The sequence below is a fragment of the Drosophila biarmipes genome, chromosome 3R (assembly GCF_025231255.1).
Source record: "Drosophila biarmipes strain raj3 chromosome 3R, RU_DBia_V1.1, whole genome shotgun sequence".
Classification (NCBI taxonomy): domain Eukaryota; kingdom Metazoa; phylum Arthropoda; class Insecta; order Diptera; family Drosophilidae; genus Drosophila; species Drosophila biarmipes.
In genome coordinates, this window is record NC_066616.1 from 1837621 (window position 1) to 1864959 (window position 27339).

General features: G+C 37.7%; 1 protein-coding gene and 1 non-coding gene across 42 annotated transcripts in view; both read right to left on the bottom strand.

The window, feature by feature from the left end:
• LOC108026484 (proton-associated sugar transporter A) overlaps positions 1–27339 on the bottom strand; it is a 366519-nt gene that overhangs the window by 138248 nt on the left and 200932 nt on the right. The window lies entirely within an intron of this gene.
• Positions 2184–2256, bottom strand: Trnak-cuu (transfer RNA lysine (anticodon CUU)). Its single transcript has one exon. It is a non-coding gene; the product is annotated as a tRNA-Lys (tRNA).

The following is a 27339-nucleotide window of genomic DNA, read 5'->3' on the forward strand; positions in this document are numbered from 1 at the left end:
GTTGGATGAACCAAGTTAAGGACACACATACTGGGCGAAGAGGCGGAATACTCGATGATACTCGTGTATAACAAGTAAGTAAGCAATGTATATAACTTTTCAATGGAAACAACAAGCAGATTCATGCTTAGTTGGTTGAAGTGACTATAACAAAGAACTTCAAAGAAGCAGCGAAATATAAAATTACATTCTTGCTTCAAAAACATGCTTTCAACTGTTCAATTAGACAATATTTGGTAGCATTCAAACTCTTGTTTTAGATGATGGCTTAAATCGATGGCATTAAATGTGACTTAGCATGTCACACTGGCGCACCATGCTACTGTCTGCTATTAAACTTATTATTGAAATATTAAATGAGCTAAAATTGTGCGAAACAAACCAATTTTGAACTCAATAATTTTTTTTACATGGGCCGATGGTAATTCAAAAAATGGGAAAAAAATGTTTGAGCAATCTTGAATATGGACATACCCAAAGCCTACCATTTACACCAGAATCCAAGAGAGGAACTGGTAAGGTAAAATAAAAAAAAAATTATATTCCCAATTTTATATGTCTAAAAACACCGAAGCTTTATTTTTTTCATATTATTTTCCCACCAATTTTCTTGATCGATTCTATGCCGGCTATATGATACATTCGTCCGATTTTGATAAAATTTAATTCAAATTTCCAAAATTGTTAAAAAATGTTATTTTCAAGCGCAGGAGTTTATATGGTAAAAACCACCAAATACATAATATTTTTATATTTTTTTCACACTAGTTTTTCGAATATTTGTATGACAGCTATATGTTAGATTCGTTCGAGTTCGAGAATTGAATACGAAATTCTTTAAAATATAAAAATTATATTCCCATTATTATAAAAAAAATGTCAAAAAACACCAAATCTATCATTTTTTCATATTATTTTCCCACCAATTTTTTCGATTGATTCTATGGCAGCTATATGATACGGTCGTCCGATTTTGATAAAATTAGATTCGAAATTCAGAGCTAATTAAAAAATTTTGTTTCCAAGCGTAGGAGATAATATTTAAAAAAACACCAAAGATACATTTTTTAAAAGCGCCTTAAGATATAGTTGTCCGAACGAATACTTTTTGGAAAGTTTCAGCCCGATAGCTTTAAAACTGAGAGACTAGTTTGCGTAGAAACGGACGGACAGACGGACCTGGCTAGATCGACTCTAGTGATGCTGATCAAGAATATGTATACTATATTGGGTCGGAAACGTTTCCTTCACTGCGTTGCAAACTTTTGAATAATATCATTATGCCCTCTGAAAGCCAATAAAAAGCTAATAAAACTGAAGCAAGTGTATTAGGGTAGTAGTATTTACCAGAAATTAATCAATAATAATCTACTCGAATAAGAAGGTTTCCTAAAATTTTAACTCCTGTTTAATTTCAAACAAAAAAAATTATATTTCATGAACTCAATACGGTCAATGTACATTTAATATTATTGACTCTAATGCTAAGAACAATATTCTAAATAAGGATGTATAAGTTAACAACCAACTCCCAACTTGGGCTGAGCAGGCCAATTCATATTCCCTTTATTAATATTAATCACTATTATTATATTATTATTACACTTCTTATACCACTCGTGTATGGTTCGCCTCAATTTGAGGTCCACCCTAATGAGCCCAAGTGCTGAGCCAACATATTGTGCCAACATATGGGCCGTGGCTTTGTCCCATTGGCTGACAGCGAACGTATGACTTCTGCAAAATGTGCATGGTCAGCGGTCTGCCACGGGCATCCGGTCATGCATGAGCCTTTGTTAATTCTTAAGTTCAGTTCATATAGGATATTCAATAAATAAAGAGCACCAGCTCCTATTAATGAAACTCCGGCACTTAGCCGTTAAATCTTTAATTAAAATATACTGACTGAGTCTCTAGGCCAGCAGGTAAAGAAGGGCAGTCACCCTTCCAACGTAAACTTCCTAATCTTCAGTGGATAGGAGTAGCCAGCCGGCTCCTCAAGAATCACCAACACCAAGTACGCGTGATCCCCCCTGGATCCAACACCCGTCCCATAAGAATTGGGACTGATATTAGTGACTGCTGCGTGGGACCTGCCCGCCAGCCGATCTGTATTATATAACAATTAGTGACTACTGCGTGGGACCTGCCCGCCAGCTAACCCCCATTAAATTTATAATTGGCGCCCAACGTGGGGCACGAACCCACGACCCTGAGATTAAGAGTCTCATGCTCTACCGACTGAGCTAGCCGGGCAGTTACTCCCCTAAATAATTGTCCATCGTCGCCTTTATTACTGCCGATTAACTCACTCAGCCCCATTTGCGGCCGATGAGTTGGGAATATAGGGAAGTTAAACAAGAAGTAGAGAGCGACGACAGTGAAGAAATCGGATTTTGCCCCACAACGACACAACCAGACTCAGAAATGAACCCAGAAATGATACAGGCCCTCATTACAAATGCTGTCAACGCCGCGCTAACCGCACAGGAGCAGCGCTGGCGGGCAGAAATTGAATCAGTTAGAAATCAGGTCAGCTCGTTAACTGTGCAGGCACCCCAAGTAGAAGTTTATGAAAGGGTAACACCGGACCCCGCCATAAAGTGCGATGTCAAATTAGATATTGTAAAATCGCTCCCAACCTTTAGTGGCAGCCACGATGAATACGTGTCGTGGAGGCAGGCCGCATCAGATGCGTATGAGGTATTCAAGAGATACAAAGGCAGCGAGGCCCACTATGAAGCAGTGGTTATTATCAAAAACAAAATTTGTGGTAATGCGCGATCGCTCCTCACGTCCCATAATACAGTGCTAAATTTCGATGCAATTCTGGCTAGGCTGGATTGCACATACGCGGACAAAACGTCCCTACGCGTACTGCGTCAAAATCTAGAGATGGTTCAACAGCGCGATGCCGATCTCATGGCATATTATGACGAGGTCGAGAGGAAACTCACGCTCGTCACGAACAAAATAGTTATGTCACACACTGCAGACACGGCAACCATCCTGAATAAAGAAGTTAGGGGCGACGCCTTACACGCATTTATTGCTGGACTGAAAAGACCCCTTAGAGCACTGGTGCTGCCAGCACAGCCAAAAGACCTTCCGTCTGCGCTTGCGCTAGCGCGGGAGGCCGAAAATAGCATTGAAAGAAGTGCATTCGCGGCTTCCTACGCAAAAGCAATAGAAGACAAGTCCCTTGTCCACGATGGAAACAGGCGTAACAATAAATTTCAGGGAAAGCAATGGAAAGGAGAGGATAAAAATCCACACTTCGTTCCGAAGCAAAGCCAAAGCAAGCCCCAGGAGGACAGCCCCTGGCAGAAGCGCGGGGACCCCGAAGTTACAGACCATAACAAAGTACAGCCTATGGAGGTCGACCCTTCCACATCAAAGTTTAGGCAGGAGACTAATTGGGGAAAGCCTCAGAATAATAACAATCACAAAAGACAGAATTCATCTCAGCGTTATTCGGGGCAAAGACGCCAGCGCGTCAATAACATAACCCAGTCCCATGAGCAGGAGGAGGCAGATTACGCCGCCGCAGCTGAAGCGGAAGTCGCCAGCATTGAAGAAGGTAATGACTCCGACGAACTTAAGGACCTGCTACATTTTTTAGGGAGCGCTCCCGACTGCCGTTCATCGAACGACAGTTGGCTGATAGAACATTAAAAATACTTATCGACACGGGGGCGGCAAAAAATTACGTTAAGCCCGTAAAGGAGCTAAAAAACGTAATGCCGGTCGAGAACCCCTTTACTGTGAGCTCTATTCACGGCTCCAGTAGCGTCAAGCAAAAATGCATGATGCGCATTTTTGGGCTAAACGCCCCATTTTTTTTGTTAAATACGCTAAGCACGTTCGATGCCATAATTGGCTTTGACTCGCTAACGCGAGCAGGGGTCGCATTGGACTTAGGCAATGGCGTAATAAAATTCGCAAACTCCACGGAAAAACTAAAATTCTTTGACTGCGATAACGTGAATTTTACAAAAATCGACGACATCGTGGTACCAAATTCGGCGAAAGCCGAGTTCAAAAAAGTTATTCTGAAAAGAATAAAGGTGTTTTCGACCTCTAACGAGGCCCTAACATTCAACACCTCGGTCATCGCCACTATCCGAACTAAGAGTGACGAACCCGTCTACTCCAGGTTATACCCCTACCCCATGGGGGCAGCAGACTTTGTAAACAGCGAAATCAAGGAACTGCTGAGCAATGGCATAATCAGGCCTTCCAGATCCCCGTACAACAGCCCTACTTGGGTAGTTGACAAAAAAGGGACCGACGATAATGGCATCAGGAAGAAACGTTTGGTAATCGACTTTAGGAAACTAAACGAGCAAACAATTGCCGATCGCTACCCTATGCCAAGCATTCCCATGATTCTAGCGAATTTAGGGAAAGCCAAATACTTTACTACCCTAGACTTGAAGTCAGGGTATCATCAGATATACTTGGCCGAGAAAGACCGGGAAAAAACCTCGTTCTCAGTTAACGGAGGAAAATACGAATTTTGTCGACTACCTTTCGGATTAAAAAACGCAGGTAGCATATTCCAAAGAGCCATCGATGATGTACTGCGGGAAGAAATAGGCAAGATATGTTACGTGTACGTCGATGACGTTATTGTTTTTTCCGAAAACGAAACCGAACATGTTAAGCACATCGATATAGTGCTTAAGCGACTGCTCGACGCCAACATGAAGGTGGCTCGAGAAAAGACTAAATTCTTTAAAGAAAGCGTAGAATTTTTAGGCTTCATAGTTACTAGAGGGGGAACAAAAACAGATCCCGAAAAAGTCAGGGCAATACAAGAATTCCCAGAACCTAAAACCCTCTTTAGCCTCAGGTCCTTCCTCGGCCTGGCGAGTTATTACAGAAGCTTTGTCAAAAATTTTGCCTCCATTGCCAGGCCCCTTACTCATATTCTCAAAGGGCAAAACGGAGCAGTCAGTAAAAACATGTCGAAAAAAGTTCCTATTACGTTTGATGAAGCCCAGCGCAATGCGTTTGACCACCTGCGCAATATCCTGGCATCAGAAGATGTCATTCTAACGTACCCCGACTTTAAATTACCATTCGACCTAACCACCGACGCTTCAGCCAGTGGAATAGGCGCGGTATTGTCCCAGAACAAGAGGCCCATTACAATGATATCGCGCACGCTTAAGGATTGCGAGCTAAATTACGCTACCAACGAAAGAGAATTGTTAGCGATAGTTTGGGCCATAGGCAAACTACAGAACTACCTTTACGGCACTCAGGAGGTTAGGATCTTCACAGACCACCAGCCGCTGACTTACGCGGTATCTGACAGAAACACCAACGCTAAAATCAAGCGATGGAAGGCCTTTATAGACGAAAACAACGGGAAGGTGTTTTACACGCCAGGGAAGCAAAACCTTGTAGCCGATGCGCTGTCTCGGCAACACTTGAACAACCTAGAGGCTGAGCCTCAGTCCGACGCTGCCACGGTGCATAGCGAGCTTTCGCTCTCATACACCATCGAGACTACGGATAAACCCCTAAACTGCTTCAGAAACCAAATTATTTTGGAAGAGGCAAACCAACCACTTCGGCGAGACTTCATTGTTTTTGGCAATAGAACTCGCCACGTCATTTACTTTAATAACTAAAACCATCTATTGTGACAATGAGGCTTCCTTCAATTCTGAAACGATTACGTCTTTGCTGAAAAATCAATACAGCATCGATGTCATTAATGCGCCACCGCTTCACAGTAGCTCCAATGGCCAAGTGGAAAGATTCCACAGTACCTTGGCAGAAATAGCCAGGTGCCTCAAAATCGATAAAAAAATTGACGACACTGTGGAATTAATTTTGCGGGCTACAGTAGAATATAATAGATCGTTGCACTCAGTCACGGATTGTAGGCCAGCAGAAGTTATCCATGCCAGCAGCGACGAGGCTAATTCGGCTATTAGAGCCAAGATCGACAAGGCGCAACAAACCAACCTCGATAGAATTAACACTTCAAGACAAAACAGAGTCTTTGAAGTTGGGGAAAAGGTCCTCGTGCGCAATAATAAAAGACTCGGAAATAAGCTGACGCCGCTCTACTCGGAAGAGCGCATAGAAGCAGACCTAAAAACGTCTGTTCTCATTAAAGGGAGGGTGGTCCATAAGGACAATATAAAATAAACATCTCCGCCATCCATACTCGCCCTTATGTTATTCAGAACTCAACATTACTACCATCTCCACAGGCTTGCCGTTATACTCGTCTTACTGCTGTCCATAGCGAATGCGAGAATTACCGACTTCTCTCACGCGAAGTATATTCCGGTACTGGACGGGAATGTCCTGGTGTGGGAACAATATGGCCTAGTTAGGCACTCGACAAATTTGTCTGAGTTCTCCAGCATAATTGACTCTACGGTCAGAATGCTGGAGCTGTTCCCACAGTCGCATATGAGGAAGTTATTGGAAGTGGACGTCGATCATGCCCAGAACATTCTGGATGAATTAACCGTGCACCATAGAATGGCCAGGAGCCTAGATTTCCTGGGCACTGCACTTAAGGTCGTGGCAGGCACGCCCGACGCGGAGGACCTCTATAGAATTAAGACTAACGAAGCAGCGCTGATCGAAGCAAACAATAGGCAGGTTGTAATCAATACAGAAACACAGAAACACATTAACCAACTTACAGATACAGTAAATAAAATCCTCAAGGAAAAAAGGGACGGGTTAGTTGACTCCGGCCACCTTTTCGAAACACTTCTAGCCAGGAATAGAATCCTCATTTCAGAATTACAAAATTGCATGCTCACAATCACACTTGCCAAGAACAACATTATAAATCCGGTTATATTTAATCACAATGACCTTAAATCTATCTTTGACGAACAGCTCACAGAGGTCCCCATAGTCAGTCTTATGGCTGTATCTAAGATTAAAATTTTTCAATCTAATGTCTTTATCCATGTCTTAGTTCAGTATCCTAAAGTTAAGCGTATTTGTAAAAAAGTCCTGCTCTTCCCGGTCGCGCACTACCATACTATTCTACAAATAGAAGATAACAGCGTGGCGGAATGCGACGACGAAGTCCTAGCAGTTTCCGACTGCGCCTCCACCAACTTGGCCACATTTTGTAAAAAGGCGCCGCACGACACCTGCGCCAGGCAATTACATGCAGGCGGGGCGGCTACATGCCGGACGCGGCCCAGTAATCTGGAACCACTTACAATCGTGGACGACGGAATAATGATCGTCAATGAAAAACTCACGAGGATCACCATCGATGACGGTCCCCCAACAACCATAATAGGGACCCACCTTATTACTTTCGAAAGGAAGGCGGTGGTTAATGACTCCGTGTTTTTGAACCTCGGCTTCTCTGTGAAAAAGAGCCCAGGGATCGCGGCCTCCCCATTAATCAACATAACGGGACATGATCACATATTGAGTTTGCCATTACTGCAACGGATGAACGAGCACAACCTGCGTCTGATGCAGGAACTCAGAGATGACGTGTCGGCGGGAGGTGCACCTAAGATGTGGTTCGCCGCGGGAGTTGCCGTCAGCTTTACATTATGCGGCCTGGTCCTGCTCCAACATCACTGCAGGCGCAAACGAGAGGCATCCCGATTACGAAAGTCCATCGACGAATTGGCTGTCACCGAGGACGGCGTCTAATTTAAAGGGGGGAGTAGTTAACAACCAACTCCCAACTTGGGCTGAGCAGGCCAATTCATATTCCCTTTATTAATATTAATCACTATTATTATATTATTATTACACTTCTTATACCACTCGTGTATGGTTCGCCTCAATTTGAGGTCCACCCTAATGAGCCCAAGTGCTGAGCCAACATATTGTGCCAACATATGGGCCGTGGCTTTGTCCCATTGGCTGACAGCGAACGTATGACTTCTGCAAAATGTGCATGGTCAGCGGTCTGCCACGGGCATCCGGTCATGCATGAGCCTTTGTTAATTCTTAAGTTCAGTTCATATAGGATATTCAATAAATAAAGAGCACCAGCTCCTATTAATGAAACTCCGGCACTTAGCCGTTAAATCTTTAATTAAAATATACTGACTGAGTCTCTAGGCCAGCAGGTAAAGAAGGGCAGTCACCCTTCCAACGTAAACTTCCTAATCTTCAGTGGATAGGAGTAGCCAGCCGGCTCCTCAAGAATCACCAACACCAAGTACGCGTGATCCCCCCTGGATCCAACACCCGTCCCATAAGAATTGGGACTGATATTAGTGACTGCTGCGTGGGACCTGCCCGCCAGCCGATCTGTATTATATAACAATTAGTGACTACTGCGTGGGACCTGCCCGCCAGCTAACCCCCATTAAATTTATAATTTATACGGGAGGTAAATAATTATTTCTTAGTGTATGGATCATCAAATTCTAAGGACCAACGCTTTAAAGCCCAAAAACACTCATAGCTTAATTTACAGTATAGGTTATGTTGGAGTTTAGTTAGTTGGAACAAGGGGAACATCTAATTCGTTATCTGAGCATATTTGGTCCAAGAACGCTGGCGTTCCCCTACAGAAAGTCATAACTTTGCGTTTAATATAGTTTTAGCATAAAGTTTGATTAGAAATTCCTCGATACTTCTGAACATCGACCTTGTCACCCTTTTGTTGAGTTTAATAATAAAGAAACCTTTTCAGATAAAAGCGTAAGCATCGATTTACAAATGGTCCGGGAACAACACTTAAGCATTCGAGAGTCCAGTTTCTAAATCACTTCGGTAGTTACAAGAGTTAAAATAGAATTTAATTAGATAACATTTTAGGGTAGTTAGAATAAGACCAAGAAACCGAACTACAAGAACTCAGGAATAAAAGTTTAGACAAAGTTATAAAACTGCCTCGGTTTCTTTAAATATTAATATGTAAATCGGTTCAAATGCGTGGGATACCAATAAGGTAGACCAATGACCAATTGTCTGTCCTTTACATTGGTCAATAAATTAGTCAATTTCCACATGAAATTTTTTTTTTTTTTATATAGGTCTTAACTTTAAAATGATATATATAGTAAAATTCAGTTCCGAAAAAGAGTTTCACTTGTGAATCACCTTGTAAATTCGGAGTGATACCCAATATAAAAAATTGTATGGGATGTCTCTTTTACAAGTGAAAATGCACTTTCACTTCGGACTTCACTTGCTCCTAATACTCATTTGTTGTATGGCCTGTTACCTGCAAGTGACACGGCCGAAATGAAATTACTTTGGAAATTAAGATATTCAATTTAAAGTACATACATATTTTTTTAAATTTTGCTTTATTGTATTAAAATTGTATTATTAAATTTTTCTGTTACATTACAGTTATTATTCGTAAATCTAATTTTTTGTTTTGTTAATTTATTCTGTACGTCTGTCATCGCCTTTCTTAAACATTGGCCCACGTACTCCAAATCCCTGTCCAAAGTTTCTGGAAAAATAAGGTCATGAGTTGAATGAAATGTGTTTCACTAGTATATTAGTGAGTTTATTTTTTAAGCTGTGTACAATTTTTTTATGCGGGATTTTTAATGACACAAATCATTTTATCATGCCACCTTGGGGTAACGGAACCAGAATTTTCTAGGTTATGTTTTAAAACCTATACAACATCTTAAAAAGATGCGACATCTTCCACTTAAGGTTGCACTTACCTGGCTTCGTTATTTTCAAAAATATCACGTTTATTAATAAATCAATATGAGTCGCAGTGCATAATTTTTCATAACTCGAACAACATCCATCTTCTTCTTCTTTTGTTTTTTGCTGAGCATAACGGAGAGGCGTAAATAAAAAAAGGTTGTCTCTCCGAATGCCAAGGGTAGGCAAATTATAAGACACAGAAAAAAGTGTTGCACGATCGCTTCAGTTGGCACTCTTCTACGCTGTGCCGACTTCACTGCTAACATCGAGTTTTAGGTACAAAAAAAAACAAAAAGCATTTTGCCGTCTGACATGTCACGACGAGACTAATGCAGAACTGAAGAGTGTCCACACACCCACACATAAATACTCACATTATAGAATCACACTTGAGACACCCTAAATATTTCCGAATTTTAATCTCTATATTAAATTTGAGGTTTACCACAATTCGAAGGGCCCACACTTAGAGCTCTTCTCGTGTTTTGTAAGAGAGCACCATGTCATGTTGGTAGATTTTTCTCGTTTTCATCGTTTATATTTCTAACTAAATTTGTTTTATTATACCCGTTACTCATAGAGTAGAAGGTGTACTAGATTCTTCGAAAAGTATGTAATCGGTAGAAGGAAGCGTTTTCGGCCCCATAAAGTATATATATTTTTGATCAGGATCACCAGCCGAGTCGATCTACCACGCTGAGATTTCGGAAACTGTAAAAGCTAGAACAGCCAAACTTGGCATGCAGATTCCTGGGATTCCTGCGCAGCGCAAGCAGGGTACCACGCCCACAATCCGCGAAAATCTGTAACATTTCCTTTTTGCTTTCTTATATTATTTTGGTTTCATTACTTACTCCTATATGTTTTGAAATTAAAAATAAGTAACAGCAACCTAAAGAATGCAAGTTAACATTTATTTATTGACCCAGTTGATATGTTTTTATTGTGTATGTATTGAGAGTTTCAAGAATTCAGAATTTCAATCTGCATTTTTTTGTAAATCCATTTATTATAGTGGATGTCAATTCAAGAAGGTTGGTGGTGGTCGATCTTCGCTTAACAAAACCATGCTGACACGGTGACAAAGCGAGGAACATAAATGATGCAAATGAGAAGTGATAATACCTTCAAATGCTTTAGGAATTGCCGACTATTAAGAAATACCTCTATAATTTTGGACATCCACCTTAGCACCCCTTTTATGTAGTGGAATAAAAAAAAAAGTTAAAGAATCGGTTTACAAATGGTTGACGCACAAAACTTAAGCACACATCAAAATAGGCCATCTAGGCCGCAAAAAAAGGTCGGCGTTGCTGTTGCTAAATCTCTTAAAAGAAAGCTTTCGGTGATTACAGGGAAAAAAATACAATTTGCCATATTTAAGGGATTAGGGTAGTTGGAATTTGACCAAGCTGTCGAACTATAAGTAGTTTGGAAAAACTCAGCAAATAAATCATCAATTTCAGAATCCGTCGATGCCTCTATTGAGTTTAGACGTACCGATGAAGGCAATGCCGATAACTTACGCTTGGCCTTAACAAAGTTTAAAAACTGTTTCGAATCGTTTGAAAATTCAAATTTAAATACATAGAATAGCAATGCCTGTTGAGAGCATTAAAATCCGTTCGAGCCACCACATATTTCGAAAAATCTGCTGGTCTACCCTATTTTTATATATAGAAGTATAGAATGGTTCAGTGTCAACGTCTGTACAATTGTACAAGTCTGTCCAATTATAAAGAGAAATCATATCGTTAAGTTTAATATAGTCATATTTACGAAAACATCTCTTCTTAGTTGGAGAAACTAAAGGAGAGAGGGTATCTGAGCAGGGAAGGCAAATTTTCAGTTCCATAGTGATATGGGTCTTCAGGTACAACAAGAGCGTCAATTATACATACTGTGATTTCCGACGGGTCAGAAACAAACACAAAATTTAATTGTCTACTTAAGGAATTTTTTATAAAGCTTACTTGCTGTAACGATAATTCTAAAAGGCCATCCACAAAATCATGGGCGGATAACGGCATAGCGACAAATGAGTCAGTAGGAGAAGACCAAGAAATATCAGGTAGATCAAAGTCACCTAAGACAATCAAAAGGTCTCTTTTAGAAAAAAGGGATAAAACAGATTTTATTGCAGACAGATGGTGCTCATAAATTACTAGGTCAGAGCCAGGTGGAATATAAGAACATGTAACAAAAACAGATAAAGATTGCAAAGAAACTTTCACACTTAGAAATTCAATTTCATTGGGAATATGAATGAGAATTCTTTCAGATGTTAGGCTAGACGTAACGGCAATTAGGACACCGCCCCGCTACGTGAGCGGCGATCGGTACTATAAGTATTAAAGTTATTAGCCAGAACTTCAGAGTCGGATATCCCTGGTTTCAGCCAAGTTTCCGTAAAAGCTAAAATATCTTCTGTAAATGCAGAGGAGTCAGCATAAAGCTTGGGTAGCTTCATATTTAATCCCCTAACATTTTGATATGCCAAAATTAAACTTTTTAGTTTTTGGCATGGAGGGCCTGTTATTTGTTCTCTGTTTATTTGGAACAAATTCTTTAATTACTAAATCATCATTAAGCCAAAAGCTATCAGGAAGTAAAACATTAAAAACATCAGGCGGAGCAAATATTTTAAAAGATGATATCCTACGATCGTATGAAAATCGAAATTGTTCAACTGCAATATTTCGGATGGGAATTTTTTACGTATAAATTCCAGAACATCCTCAGATGTGGTGCCAACAGTACCTATAGGAACGGTCGGCACCGATTTCTTTGACTTAGCCAGTACAGTTGCTTTTAGTAAGTGTGAAGAAACATAATTTGATTTGACAGATTGACGTCAATGCGTACATTTTAATTTTTCTATGCCTTCGCTTGTTTTTTATAGAATTTCTTTTTTGTGAATCCAACTATCTTCTGATTTTGAAAAGCCTAGCCAACGCACAAGCACATTGTTTCAGAATCTTTTCAACAAGATAAGTATTAGGGAATTCTGTTTTTTTAATTTCTTGTTTATAGAGGCCCAATTGAATTGGATCACCCTTCAAGTCTTCAAGTAAATATTCGGTGGGTAATGTATTTTGTACTTTCCGAATTCGAAAAATTTTCGGTGTCCAGTTTGGAGTATAACCTTTTCCAAAGATATGCTTATATTTACATATTCGTACATGATCCTCATCTTTAAACTCTCCATTTGTGAATATTTTTAGATGAATGTATGATCTCATCAAAATCTTTTTTTACGTTTAACATTAACATCAATGGGTTTCATTTTAATTGTTCTATGCTTCCTATTGTTATAATTATTAATCAATTCTTTGTATATTTGAAGCCATATGTATTTTCCATTAAAACTGAACTCACGCCAAATAAGTTCTTTTAGTGTTCTATTAAAACGTTCCACAATAGTTGCTTTAAGAGTACTAAATGTTGAGTAATGATTAATTTCATATCGTTTCATTAATTCTCTAAATTGTTTATTATAGAATTCATTTCCATTATCTGTTTGTAAATTCTTTGGTACTCCACGACCAGATTTTATTATTTTTTCCATTGCTCTTGTAACTTTTTTAGCATTTTTTAATTTGATTGATGCTCCTCATCCATATTTAGAAAAGATATCTATTACTGTTAATATATATATGGACGTTGATGCACTTCGAACAGTACAAACAAGTGGCCCAACGACACCAAGCACCTGCTTGTTACGCGCGGGGTCCTTTTATCAATTTGAGCAAAAAATGCTAGTTCGCGAGGCAGATACATACATAAAACAAATAGAGTCCGACACAAACAAAAATAAAAGGCACAACTAAAAATTAAGCAAACGAGGTAAAATATTAGTTTTTTATACCGGGATAGATGTTGAAATGCAAATTAAATGATAATGTTTATTATAGTTATTACATAGAACGTGCAGACACAGAACAATATCTTCTAAATAGGACGGACAAGGGAGGTAAATAACAATTTGGTCGTATAAGGGTCATCAAATTCTTTTGATCAACGCTTTATAAACCCAAGAATACTCATGGCTTTGTTAACAGTGGACATGGCATTCAAATTTAAGTTAAGGGTCAAGAAGAACACCAAATTCGTTAACTGAATATATACGGTGAAGTGGGGTATTTTTAAGAAAGTAGCTGATAAACGTGGGAGTACCCCTATAAAAAGTCCTAACGTTGCATTTAAGGCAGTTCAAATTTAAAAGGTTGTACTCACACCATGCATGAAAACAATCAATATCCGATTGTAAGTTCAATCCCGACGCTATATCCTTATAAGGTAAACAAAGCTTAACATCATCAGCATACATTAGTACACGAGGATGTGTTATGTTTGAGGGAAGATCGTTAATAAACAAAGTAAACAGCAAGGGGCCCAAATGACTACCCTGAGGCACTTTTGATATCACGTAGATCAATTTTGAAACAGCATTCTTGAATTTAAACCCTCTGAGTCCTACCAATCAGATCAAGCTGTCGAACTATTAGTAGTTTGGAAAAGCTCACAAAATAAATCATCAATTTCAGAATCCGTCGATGCCTCTATTGAGTTTAGACGTACCGATGAAGGCAATGCCGATGACTTACGCTTGGCTTTAACAAAGTTGAAAAACTGTTTCGAATCGTTTGAAAATTCAAATTTAGATACATAGAATAGCAATGCCTGTTGAGAGCATTAAAATCCGTTCGAGCCATCACATATTTCGAAAAATCTGCTGGTCTACCCTATTTTTTATACTTTTTATAAGTTTTAGATTTAAGGTTTTTAATTCTTTGAACCGCAATGGTAAATCAAGGAGGCCTGTTTAGATTTGAATTAAATCAGGTACGCATTCATTAAAAAACGTATTTAACACTGTATAGAATGGTTCAGTGGTACTATCAACGTCTGTACAATTGTACAAGTCTGTCCAATTATAATGAGAAATCATATCGTTAAGTTTAATATAGTCATATTTACGAAAACATCTCTTCTTAGTTGGAGAAACTAAAGGAGAGAGGGTATCTGAGCAGGGAAGGCAAATTTTCAGTTCCATAGTGATATGGGTCTTCAGGTACAACAAGAGCGTCAATTATACATACTGTGATTTCAGACGGGTCTGAAACAAACACAAAATTTAATTGTCTACTTAAGGAATTTTTTATAAAGCTTACTTGCTGTAACGATAATTCTAAAAGGCCATCCACAAAATCATGGGCGGATAACGGCATAGCGACAAATGAGTCAGTAGGAGAAGACCAAGAAATATCAGGTAGATCAAAGTCACCTAAGACAATCAAAAGGTCTCTTTTAGAAAAAAGGGATAAAACAGATTTTATTGCAGACAGATGGTGCTCATAAATTACTAGGTCAGAGCCAGGTGGAATATAAGAACATGTAACAAAAACAGATAAAGATTGCAAAGAAACTTTCACACTTAGAAATTCAATTTCATTGGGAATATGAATGAGAATTCTTTCAGATGTTAGGCTAGACGTAACGGCAATTAGGACACCGCCCCGCTACGTGAGCGGCGATCGGTACTATAAGTATTAAAGTTATTAGCCAGAACTTCAGAGTCGGATATCCCTGGTTTCAGCCAAGTTTCCGTAAAAGCTAAAATATCTTCTGTAAATGCAGAGGAGTCAGCATAAAGCTTGGGTAGCTTCATATTTAATCCCCTAACATTTTGATATGCCAAAATTAAACTTTTTAGTTTTTGGCATGGAGGGCCTGTTATTTGTTCTCTGTTTATTTGGAACAAATTCTTTAATTACTAAATCATCATTAAGCCAAAAGCTATCAGGAAGTAAAACATTAAAAACATCAGGCGGAACAAATATTTTAAAAGATGATATCCTACGATCGTATGAAAATCGAAATTGTTCAACTGCAATATTTCGGATGGGAATTTTTTACGTATAAATTCCAGAACATCCTCAGATGTGGTGCCAACAGTACCTATAGGAACGGTCGGCACCGATTTCTTTGACTTAGCCAGTACAGTTGCTTTTAGTAAGTGTGAAGAAACATAATTTGATTTGACAGATTGACGTCAATGCGTACATTTTAATTTTTCTATGCCTTCGCTTGTTTTTTATAGAATTTCTTTTTTGTGAATCCAACTATCTTCTGATTTTGAAAAGCCTAGCCAACGCACAAGCACATTGTTTCAGAATCTTTTCAACAAGATAAGTATTAGGGAATTCTGTTTTTTTAATTTCTTGTTTATAGAGGCCCAATTGAATTGGATCACCCTTCAAGTCTTCAAGTAAATATTCGGTGGGTAATGTATTTTGTACTTTCCGAATTCGAAAAATTTTCGGTGTCCAGTTTGGAGTATAACCTTTTCCAAAGATATGCTTATATTTACATATTCGTACATGATCCTCATCTTTAAACTCTCCATTTGTGAATATTTTTAGATGAATGTATGATCTCATCAAAATCTTTTTTTACGTTTAACATTAACATCAATGGGTTTCATTTTAATTGTTCTATGCTTCCTATTGTTATAATTATTAATCAATTCTTTGTATATTTGAAGCCATATGTATTTTCCATTAAAACTGAACTCACGCCAAATAAGTTCTTTTAGTGTTCTATTAAAACGTTCCACAATAGTTGCTTTAAGAGTACTAAATGTTGAGTAATGATTAATTTCATATCGTTTCATTAATTCTCTAAATTGTTTATTATAGAATTCATTTCCATTATCTGTTTGTAAATTCTTTGGTACTCCACGACCAGATTTTATTATTTTTTCCATTGCTCTTGTAACTTTTTTAGCATTTTTTAATTTGATTGATGCTCCTCATCCATATTTAGAAAAGATATCTATTACTGTTAATATATATATGGACGTTGATGCACTTCGAACAGTACAAACAAGTGGCCCAACGACACCAAGCACCTGCTTGTTACGCGCGGGGTCCTTTTATCAATTTGAGCAAAAAATGCTAGTTCGCGAGGCAGATACATACATAAAACAAATAGAGTCCGACACAAACAAAAATAAAAGGCACAACTAAAAATTAAGCAAACGAGGTAAAATATTAGTTTTTTATACCGGGATAGATGTTGAAATGCAAATTAAATGATAATGTTTATTATAGTTATTACATAGAACGTGCAGACACAGAACAATATCTTCTAAATAGGACGGACAAGGGAGGTAAATAACAATTTGGTCGTATAAGGGTCATCAAATTCTTTTGATCAACGCTTTATAAACCCAAGAATACTCATGGCTTTGTTAACAGTGGACATGGCATTCAAATTTAAGTTAAGGGTCAAGAAGAACACCAAATTCGTTAACTGAATATATACGGTGAAGTGGGGTATTTTTAAGAAAGTAGCTGATAAACGTGGGAGTACCCCTATAAAAAGTCCTAACGTTGCATTTAAGGCAGTTCAAATTTAAAAGGTTGTACTCACACCATGCATGAAAACAATCAATATCCGATTGTAAGTTCAATCCCGACGCTATATCCTTATAAGGTAAACAAAGCTTAACATCATCAGCATACATTAGTACACGAGGATGTGTTATGTTTGAGGGAAGATCGTTAATAAACAAAGTAAACAGCAAGGGGCCCAAATGACTACCCTGAGGCACTTTTGATATCACGTAGATCAATTTTGAAACAGCATTCTTGAATTTAAACCCTCTGAGTCCTACCAATCAGATCAAGCTGTCGAACTATTAGTAGTTTGGAAAAGCTCACAAAATAAATCATCAATTTCAGAATCCGTCGATGCCTCTATTGAGTTTAGACGTACCGATGAAGGCAATGCCGATGACTTACGCTTGGCTTTAACAAAGTTGAAAAACTGTTTCGAATCGTTTGAAAATTCAAATTTAGATACATAGAATAGCAATGCCTGTTGAGAGCATTAAAATCCGTTCGAGCCATCACATATTTCGAAAAATCTGCTGGTCTACCCTATTTTTTATACTTTTTATAAGTTTTAGATTTAAGGTTTTTAATTCTTTGAACCGCAATGGTAAATCAAGGAGGCCTGTTTAGATTTGAATTAAATCAGGTACGCATTCATTAAAAAACGTATTTAACACTGTATAGAATGGTTCAGTGGTACTATCAACGTCTGTACAATTGTACAAGTCTGTCCAATTATAATGAGAAATCATATCGTTAAGTTTAATATAGTCATATTTACGAAAACATCTCTTCTTAGTTGGAGAAACTAAAGGAGAGAGGGTATCTGAGCAGGGAAGGCAAATTTTCAGTTCCATAGTGATATGGGTCTTCAGGTACAACAAGAGCGTCAATTATACATACTGTGATTTCAGACGGGTCTGAAACAAACACAAAATTTAATTGTCTACTTAAGGAATTTTTTATAAAGCTTACTTGCTGTAACGATAATTCTAAAAGGCCATCCACAAAATCATGGGCGGATAACGGCATAGCGACAAATGAGTCAGTAGGAGAAGACCAAGAAATATCAGGTAGATCAAAGTCACCTAAGACAATCAAAAGGTCTCTTTTAGAAAAAAGGGATAAAACAGATTTTATTGCAGACAGATGGTGCTCATAAATTACTAGGTCAGAGCCAGGTGGAATATAAGAACATGTAACAAAAACAGATAAAGATTGCAAAGAAACTTTCACACTTAGAAATTCAATTTCATTGGGAATATGAATGAGAATTCTTTCAGATGTTAGGCTAGACGTAACGGCAATTAGGACACCGCCCCGCTACGTGAGCGGCGATCGGTCCTATAAGTATTAAAGTTATTAGCCAGAACTTCAGAGTCGGATATCCCTGGTTTCAGCCAAGTTTCCGTAAAAGCTAAAATATCTTCTGTAAATGCAGAGGAGTCAGCATAAAGCTTGGGTAGCTTCATATTTAATCTCCTAACATTTTGATATGCCAAAATTAAACTTTTTAGTTTTTGGCATGGAGGGCCTGTTATTTGTTCTCTGTTTATTTGGAACAAATTCTTTAATTACTAAATCATCATTAAGCCAAAAGCTATCAGGAAGTAAAACATTAGAAACATCAGGCGGAGCAAATATTTTAAAAGATGATATCCTACGATCGTATGAAAATCGAAATTGTTCAACTGCAATATTTCGGATGGGAATTTTTTACGTATAAATTCCAGAACATCCTCAGATGTGGTGCCAACAGTACCTATAGGAACGGTCGGCACCGATTTCTTTGACTTAGCCAGTACAGTTGCTTTTAGTAAGTGTGAAGAAACATAATTTGATTTGACAGATTGACGTCAATGCGTACATTTTAATTTTTCTATGCCTTCGCTTGTTTTTTATAGAATTTCTTTTTTGTGAATCCAACTATCTTCTGATTTTGAAAAGCCTAGCCAACGCACAAGCACATTGTTTCAGAATCTTTTCAACAAGATAAGTATTAGGGAATTCTGTTTTTTTAATTTCTTGTTTATAGAGGCCCAATTGAATTGGATCACCCTTCAAGTCTTCAAGTAAATATTCGGTGGGTAATGTATTTTGTACTTTCCGAATTCGAAAAATTTTCGGTGTCCAGTTTGGAGTATAACCTTTTCCAAAGATATGCTTATATTTACATATTCGTACATGATCCTCATCTTTAAACTCTCCATTTGTGAATATTTTTAGATGAATGTATGATCTCATCAAAATCTTTTTTTACGTTTAACATTAACATCAATGGGTTTCATTTTAATTGTTCTATGCTTCCTATTGTTATAATTATTAATCAATTCTTTGTATATTTGAAGCCATATGTATTTTCCATTAAAACTGAACTCACGCCAAATAAGTTCTTTTAGTGTTCTATTAAAACGTTCCACAATAGTTGCTTTAAGAGTACTAAATGTTGAGTAATGATTAATTTCATATCGTTTCATCAATTCTCTAAATTGTTTATTATAGAATTCATTTCCATTATCTGTTTGTAAATTCTCTGGTACTCCACGACCAGATTTTATTATTTTTTCCATTGCTCTTGTAACTTTTTTAGCATTTTTTAATTTGGTTAATTCTCCTCATCCATATTTAGAAAAGGTATCTATTACTGTTAATATATATATGGACGTTGATGCACTTCGAACAGTACAAACAAGTGGCCCAACGACACCAAGCACCTGCTTGTTACGCGCGGGGTCCTTTTATCAATTTGAGCAAAAAATGCTAGTTCGCGAGGCAGATACATACATAAAACAAATAGAGTCCGACACAAACAAAAATAAAAGGCACAACTAAAAATTAATTAAATTAAGCAAATGAGGTAAAATATTAGTTTTTTATACCGGGATAGATGTTGAAATGCAAATTAAATGATAAAGTTTATTATAGTTATTACATAGAACGTGCAGACACAGAACAATATCTTCTAAATAGGACGGACAAGGGAGGTAAATAACAATTTGGTCGTATAAGGGTCATCAAATTCTTTTGATCAACGCTTTATAAACCCAAGAATACTCATGGCTTTGTTAACAGTGGACATGGCATTCAAATTTAAGTTAAGGGTCAAGAAGAACACCAAATTCGTTAACTGAATATATACGGTGAAGTGGGGTATTTTTAAGAAAGTAGCTGATAAACGTGGGAGTACCCCTATAAAAAGTCCTAACGTTGCATTTAAGGCAGTTCAAATTTAAAAGGTTGTACTCACACCATGCATGAAAACAATCAATATCCGATTGTAAGTTCAATCCCGACGCTATATCCTTATAAGGTAAACAAAGCTTAACATCATCAGCATACATTAGTACACGAGGATGTGTTATGATTGAGGGAAGATCGTTAATAAACAAAGTAAACAGCAAGGATCCCAAATGACTACCCTGAGGCACTCTAGATGTCACGTTGATCAATTTTGAATCAGCATTCTTGAATTTAAACCCTCTGAGTCCTACCAATCAAGTAGCATGAAATCCAAGATAATAGATTACCAGAACACTCAAGCTGATCTAATTAAAATAAAAGAAGAGAGTGGTTAACGGAGTCAAAGGCCTTACTAAAATTTGATGATGAAGTAGACAAACTTAAGCACAAAACTTAAGCACACATCCAGGAAGTCCATCAGGACCGGGAGAACAAGTTGGCGTTGTTGTTGCTAAATCTCTTACGAGAGAGCTTTCGGTGATTACAGGGAAAAAATACAATTTGCCCTATTTAAGGGATTAGGATAGTTAGAATTTGACCAAGCTCTCGAACTATAAGTAGTTTGGAAAAACTCAGCAAATAAATCAGCAATTTCAGAATCCGTCGATGCCTCCATTGAGTTTAGACGTACCGATGAAGGCAATGCCGATGACTTACGCTTGGCATTAACAAAATTGTAAAACTATTTCGGATCGTTTGAAAATTCAAATTTACATCGACTTAGATACATAGCATAGCAATGACTGTTGAGAACATTAAAATCTGTTCGAGCCACCACATATTTCGAAAAATCTGCTGGTCTACCCGATTTTCAATACTTTTTATAAGTGTTCGATTTAATGTTTTTAAGTCTTTGAAGCGCATTGGTAAGTAACAATAATTGTAAAAGGCCATCCACAAAATCATGGGCGGATAAAGGCATAGCGACAAATGAGTCAGTAGGAGGAGACCAAGAAATATCTCGTAGATTAAGATCGCGTAGAACAATCGAAAGGCCCCCGTTAAAAAGAAGGGATAAAACAGATTTTCTTACAGACAGATGGTGCTCATAAATTACTAGATCAGAGCCAGGTGGAAAATAATGTAACAAAAACAGATAATGATTGTGAGGAAACTTTCACACTTAGAAATTCAATTTCATTCATGATAATTCCCTCAGACCTTAGGCTAGAGGTAACGGCAATCAGCATACCGCCCCTCTACGTGAGTGGCGATCAGTCCTATAAGTAATAATGCTATTAGGCAGAACGTCAAAATCGGATATCTCTAAAAGCTTGGTTATCGTCATATTTAGTCCCCTAACATTTTGATACGTCAAAAATAAACTATTTAGTTCTTTGGCACAGTGGGTGACCTGTTATTTGTTCTCGGTTTATTTGGAACAAATTCTTTGATTACTTAATCATCATTAAGCCAAAAGCTTCCAAAAATTAAGACATTAAAAACATCAGGCGGAGAAAATATTTTAAAAGGCGATATTCTACGAGCGTATGAAAATCGATCGCAATATCTTCGAATGGGTATTTTTAACGTATAAATTCCAAAACATCCTTAGATGTGGTATCTGGGGTGAATCTTGAAACAAATAATTGCTTCTTACGCCGCCCAGCAGCGGTCTGCCGGTATGGTTGGCACAGATTTCTTTGACTTAGCCAGTTCAGAAGCTTATATTCCGGACACGTGGACTTCATTCGAGCTAGCTGTATCCATACGCACAGTTGGTTCGTTTACTCCTGTGTCAACAGGAACTGATGCTACCAAGTTCCGATTTGGCCTGGATCCATAGTCGTATTAACGGCGGTTAAACTGCATTTTTTGCGATTAGGCGACTCGGTCAAGAATTTTTTATTATCTAACTGGGCACAGACCGTATTGAGCACATAAGACCAGAGTTAAGATCAATAAAATCTTTTACTCTTCCGGTGAATCCTGCACATTTAACGTGCATTATCGAATCGCAGAAACAGCAAAAAATAAAGTACAATTTTTTCTTAGAACAGACAAGAGCCATTATAAGAAAAATACCTCGAAGTAAATTTGGATCTGGGGTCAAATTCAAAAATCACAAAGGCACAAAACCCAAAAAAGAAAAAAATAAGAGCGCGAGTATGCGAAAATTAATCAAACGTAGGAGAGCACGAGAGAAAAAATATTCTATCGACTGAGCGTGGCTTGTGCAACTTTAACAACTTTAAGCACGAACAAATACAATGTAAACCAAGGAAGAGAGAGAGAGAGAGAGTTACAGAAACAGCACCAAAAAAGTGTACCAGAAATTCAGCACGTTCATAGAAATGGTAAATTACATTTATAAAATAGAGCGATGGAGATTGAGAGGGAGTAAAGAGTTTTATCAAGTTTAGAAAGCGTAAGTTACACTAACAAAGCTAAGAGATTAAACAAATCTAATAGAAATGTTAAAATAACTATTAACACATACCCGTTTATTGGGAGATCTATTTAAAATTTGTAACACATTTGTTAGGCTAAGCTTTGTAAATAAATACACACAGAACACTCGCACAAAATCACAGAAAAGGACAAAAACTCGGAGCACAAAAGAAAACACAGCTGTTCACAAGCGACGCTAAATCGCGAAAGATATGTCCAATTATTAATTCTTAATAATTCTAAATGTCCTCAAACATCGGATTTTTGTACTCTTAGCTAAACCACGGAACCTGTCAGGAGTGGCACAAAGGTTTGTATTAAATTTGTATTCATATTGTTTGTGCTTGTACCGGTACATTTCAATTTGACAAAGCAGTTTAACATATTTGCATGCATTTATACCTGTTACTTCTAGAGTAAAATTGTATTCTGGAAAAAGTATGTTACTAGAAGAAAGCGTCTCCGACCTCATAATTAATTTTTTTGTAATATCACTGAAGCTAGCAACTATCCTTAAAAATTTAACTTGGTGTTTATTATTTATAACTGCAAGGGTATACAAAATTGCCAAAGCTAACTTTCTTTCTTATTAATAACTTTCAAGCGGGACTTTTTACAACAATGTGTCATATATCAAATAGTTCAATGGTGAGGAATCTCAACAAGTTTACAGCTTAAAATTTAATTTGAAACGGTTAGAGCCGTTTTTGAGCAATCAGAAAAAAAGCTAAAAAACTACTACCACGATTTGTTAAGCTTTAGAAAAAGTATGAAAGGAACTGTTTCGATTGAAGTTCAAGGTTTCTTTGATGATTATAATTGTATTGTAAAATAAATTGTTATTGTCCTCGAGAAAGATCCCAACTTGAATAACAGTTATACCTGTTACTCGTAGAGTTAAAGAGTATACTAGATTCATCGGAACGTATGTAAAAGGTAGAAGGAAGCGTTTCCGGTGAAGTCTATATATTTTTGATCAGGATCAGCCGAGTCGATCTTGCCATTTCCTTTTGTTAGTCTGTCTGTCCGTCCGTATAAACGCTAGAATTTTGAAAACTACAAAAGCTAGAAAGTTGGAACTTGACATGTTCCACAACCACTCTTACGCCCAAAATCCGACCCCTGCTTTCAAGTTAGAAAAACATTTTTTTTGGAGGTCCTATTACTGACCAAATTTTAAAAGCATTTAAGTCAAATAAGTACATTCAACTGATGAAGAAAGTGGAGGAAAAAAAAACAAAACTTTCCGGAACTTAATGTGGAGAGGGGTTATTTATTTCGTAAGGCTGAACACTTAACTGGAGAGCAAAGGAACGATGAGTATGCGTGGAAACTCTGGATGCCCAAAGAATTAGTTCCCAAAGTCCTTTCACTAGCTAATAACAGTTCCTTGGCCTTACGTGGAAGATTTCACAAAACCATCGAGCAGATAAGGCTATACTATTTCTGACCTGATTTCGTCGCAGACGTAAGGGCCTACACAAGATCTTGTCAAGTTTTCAAGTATACCAAAGCACCGAATTGATTTCATAAATCTCCTATGGGAAGTGGAAGTGTGGGTATCTTTATTGTTCTCGAGCCTTAAATATCTAGTTCATGAGTTGCTTATGACCTTTGGGGTCCTAGAAAAGGTGGCCCCGGACAACAGCTCACAAAGTTATTCCGAGGGTTAATACAAGAATACCACATGAATCATACCGTAAACAGGGCATGCTGCTCCCTGAGGTCTTCAGTACACTCAAGTTTAAAAAAAACAAGTCGGTACTTTATGACTTTTGGACGGAATATTTTTACCTCTGGTTGGACATATTCACTAACTCGTAGTTAAATCTTTGGATGATCGCTCGTTAAGATTCGATAGGCATAATTCTTTTGAAATAGTCTCCAAACAAATTTTTGAGCAAATGGTTAAGAAACACAAGTATCGGGTGTTTTTTTTAGAGGTATAGAACTTTAAGTTGCGATAAAACATCGATGGATTATTCGACTGACATGATTTTTTTTTTATTCGAACGATAATCTTGTGGCATTACATTTTATATATTATTTCTGGCATATGACCGCCACGGCTGGCTCGGAAACACGTTTGGTGACCGCCTAATTTCACGTTTTGGACCTGTAAATTGGCGTCCAAGATCTTGTGATTTAACACCGCTAGACTACTTTCTGTGGGGCTATGTAAAGTCATTGGTCTATGCAGATAAGCCACAAACGCTTGACCATTTGGAAGACAACATTCGACGTGTTATTGCCGGTATACGGCCTCAAATGTTGGGAAAAGTCATCGAAAATTGGAAAATAAAATAAAATGTAATGCCACAAGATTATCTTTCGAATAAAAAAAAATTCATGTCAGTCGAATAACCCATCGTTGTTTTATTGCAACTTAAAGTCCTATACATCTTAAAATATCACCCGCCATAACAAGGAATGCCCTGATATCAGTTCCCTTAATATAATATATGAGGGACAAAAGGCTTATCGACGTAACTTTAAGAAAAACAGCGGACAACGCCAAATTCTGGCCGATCTTTATATAATCTCAAAATAATTACTTTTTTATGAACTAAAACCCCTGAAAGGAAACCTTTGGTTTTGGTGTACGAAAATTATAAAACGAAAAATTAAGCACGCTTATGGTATTCAACAATAGCTTTAGTCAGAATGAGCCAGGATCTTCTCAACCATACCATCATCTGATAATAGCGGGGTGTTTTTGGCGACAGAAGTCTAAAAAAATTTTTTTATATATATTTTTTTTAATGGCACCATAATTTAAAAGCCATGAATTTATCAATTAACTAAGGCGGAGTTGCCACCTGATAAATGGTATCATTCAGCTGCACCAGGGTTGTATTGGGCCAGCAACATTATCGTTACAGTTACAAGCTGATCAGATCATCAGATGTCGGCAAATGCATATACAATTAATTTAATTTGCAATTTTGTTATTAGCGGAGAACATCGAAGTTACCACCTATCACAGTGCACACACCAGCAAAACGCTCAATTTGATCAGCCGTTAGGTCGTTGGCGTAATGCCCATGATCATGTCTATGAGCGTGCCCCTTCAGTCTTTTTTGTGTGTGCCATTTATTGCGGTCTGGTAATAGACAGGTGCGGGTAGTTTTTACTTTGTTACATACGCTATCCACATGGAAAGACTCACATAGAGAAACAACGATATGTGGATTTGACTTGCCGGTCTCAGACTAGAAAATGCAACTCACCAACTCACGGGTTTCGCGTGGCCAGAACAACGGCCATTATCGACCTACTGGTAACTATACTCCGCTAGCTAGCAATGTGCAGCAGCCAGACGTTGACTCCCAAGAACGCAAATACAGAGATATCGTTATCCTAGGTGGGAACACCTAGCTTATTCGATCCATATTGATAGCAATAGTAAAAGCTATAGTATGGTATAAAAGGCCTTGGACGATTAGAAGATGTCGCCAGCTACGAGGAAAGATGTCTTTCCCAGGAGCAGTTTTCCACGGAGTCCTCTGCCACCATGATCAGCAACTATATCCCTCAGACATTGGGGGGACACAAAGAGCTAGTAGGAATCGAATGTGTCCAACCACCGTATCCATCGAACCAATCTAAGCTTATGTGGACTTATTCATAACCAAAGGCTAATAGCCTAGTATAATACAACTCGAAATCAAGTAAAGATCAAAAACATTTGAAGAATTCAAAAAGCATTGGCATTTGTAGACAAAATGCGGATCCTGATGAACAATTAGTGAAGAGCTGTTTTTCCATCAGCCCTTAGGAACGACGCTTGCCTCATGCATATCACATAAATATTTTTGTGTTTAAGTGAATTGGTATGCTCAAGATCAGCATTAATTTTTGTGTACGTATATTAGAATATATATAATATAAAGGATGTATGCATTTGCCGACATCTGATGATCTGATCGTTTTGGAAACTCTTTACTTTATTCTACTTCTTTTACCTGTGCATCACGGTTTTACCAGTGCAGCACGCTTTAGATCTCAATACATCGTATTTTACATCTTTCGCTAAGTCGTGACTTAAATGCTATTATAAATCTATAAAATAAAATCTTAAATATAGGGTACAGCCAATACAATATTGAAAACTCAGTATGAATACCAGCAAGGTCCAAAGTGATGAGAAAAATTATAGAAGTATCAGAAAACACAATCTTAAACAAAACTAATTGGCCATAAATGCGATGAGAGGCATGCTGAGACTTTTTTTCATAGGAGGGTGTTAAATCTCTGCTTGAAGACTCCAAGCACCTAGATGAGGTTATCTCGTCAAGAGACTTTCGGCATTCAGAATTAGTTACTAATTTAATTATTTAGGAGTCGACGGCCATTACGCTACAGTGATCTGGTAGGGGAAACTAGAATTTGATGTCCATCCAGTTCAGAAGAAAATTTACCCTACCCTATTTGCAAGCCGTTTGTTTGGAGCCGTCTATGCATTTATTTACGGAGTTTTCGGTTTGGTGTGACAGGTTGTCCCAGTCTGTACGGGTAGGCATGAAGACCTTGTAATTTTTTTCGAAATTGACTATGAGTTAAAAGAAGACGGCTACGTGTGCAATGGGTTGCTGATTTGTTGATATAGTGGATTGATCAGTTTAGCCTGTTGTCCAGGTTAGTCAGCTTTTGGAGAACAGGT